Consider the following 2,033-nt stretch of genomic DNA (forward strand, 5'->3'; position numbering starts at 1 on the left):
ACTTCTCTGGTAGCCATCAATTTTGAACAAGTTGTTTATGAAGAGTGAAAAGTTCTACATTGTATTTTTTCTCCTTGAATTCACATCTTCCTTCTACTCCCCTCACAAAATTTAACCCTCATGTATTATATTTTTATGCTTGGTCTTATATTGATCATCCTTTCCTACTCTGTGCCACAAAAATACAGACATATGCTGAAATTAATGTTTTCAGAGTCTCTGGAACAGAGACTCTAAAAACGGAGAATTTAAGGTTAAAAAAAAAGTCTCCGGCACCTGGAATCGGGTCGCAACGCCAGCCGCGCCTGCCGCCTGCCACTGCCTCTGGACCATGGACCCCCGCAAAGTGAGCGAGCTTCGGGCTTTCGTGAAAATGTGTAAGCAGGATCCGAGCGTTCTGCACACCGAGGAAATGCGTTTCCTGCGGGAGTGGGTGGAGAGCATGGGGGGTAAAATACCACCTGCCACTCATAAAACTAAATCAGAAGACAGTATCAAGGAAGAAAAACCAGATAGTAAGAAGGCGGAGGAAAACATAAAGACAGATGAACCATCAAGTGAGGAGAGTGATCTAGAAATTGACAATGAAGGTGTGATTGAACGAGATACCGATGCCCCTCAAGAAATGGGAGATGAAAATGCAGAGATAACTGAGGAAATGATGGATCAGGCAAATGATAAAAAAAGTGGCTGCCATTGATGCCCTAAATGATGGTGAACTACAGAAAGCCATTGACTTGTTCACAGATGCCATCAAACTAAATCCTCGCTTGGCCATTCTGTATGCCAAGAGAGCCAGTGTCTTCATCAAATTACAGAAGCCAAATGCTGCCATTCGAGACTGTGACAGAGCTATTGAAATAAATCCTGATTCAGCTCAGCCTTATAAGTGGTGCGGGAAAGCACATAGACTTCTGGGCCATTGGGAAGAAGCAGCACATGATCTTGCCCTTGCTTGCAAACTGGATTATGATGAAGATGCTAGTGCGATGCTGAAAGAAGTTCAACCGAGGGCCCAGAAAATTGCTGAACATCGGAGAAAATACGAGCGAAAACGTGAAGAGCAAGAGATCAAAGAAAGAATAGAAAGGGTTAAGAAGGCTCGGGAAGAACACGAGAGAGCCCAGAGGGAGGAAGAAGCCAGACGACAATCAGGAGCTCAGTATGGCTCTTTCCCAGGTGGCTTTCCTGGGGGAATGCCTGGTAATTTTCCTGGAGGAATGCCTGGAATGGCAGGGGGGATGCCTGGAATGGCAGGAATGCCTGGGCTCAATGAAATTCTTAGTGATCCGGAAGTTCTTGCAGCCATGCAGGATCCAGAAGTTATGGTGGCCTTCCAGGATGTGGCCCAGAACCCAGCGAATATGTCAAACTATCAGAGCAACCCAAAGGTTATGAATCTCATCAGTAAATTGTCAGCCAAATTTGGAGGTCAAGCATAATGCCCTTCTGACAAATAAAGCCCTTGCTGAAGGAAAAGCAGCTTCGATCACCTAATGGATGCCCCAATAATACAAACCAGTGTACCTCCGACCTTCTCATGAAGAAAGCTGGGGTGCTGTGAAGAGAATCCCTACCCCCTGCTCCCCATGCAACTGAAACATTCTACAATGGTTTGCCATTAGGGTATTCATTCAGATGTTTTCCTACTAGGAACTACAAACTTTAAACACTTTTTAAACCTTAAAAATATTTAAAAACATATTAAAAGGGTGTGTTAGTCCCTACATTTTTCTTTACTAATCATTTCAGTTTTTTTCCTTTGGATTAATTGGGCAAGGAAGATATTTCAGTGTGGAAGATTCATTGCTCAGTTATAACGAGTGAAATAAAGGTTTATTAGTAGGAGGCAAATAATACATTAAAATAGATGAAGTTTGAGTTGGAGATACAGTTTCTGAGGCATTTTGACTTGTCTTTTTAAATGCTTTATTTTTTAAACACAATTTATTTTGATAGAACCATTGGGACCACCAGTATTGCAGTCGGACCTGGGTAGGGACCAGAAGTGCTTGGCAGGGCAGCAACAACCT

General features: G+C 43.0%; 1 pseudogene; it reads left to right on the forward strand.

The window, feature by feature from the left end:
* The first annotated feature begins 282 nt into the window (after positions 1 to 282).
* On the forward strand, positions 283 to 1,479 carry LOC116590465 (annotated as a pseudogene).
* The last annotated feature ends 554 nt before the right edge of the window (positions 1,480 to 2,033 follow it).

This window comes from Mustela erminea, chromosome 1 (assembly GCF_009829155.1).
Source record: "Mustela erminea isolate mMusErm1 chromosome 1, mMusErm1.Pri, whole genome shotgun sequence".
NCBI classification, from domain to species: domain Eukaryota; kingdom Metazoa; phylum Chordata; class Mammalia; order Carnivora; family Mustelidae; genus Mustela; species Mustela erminea.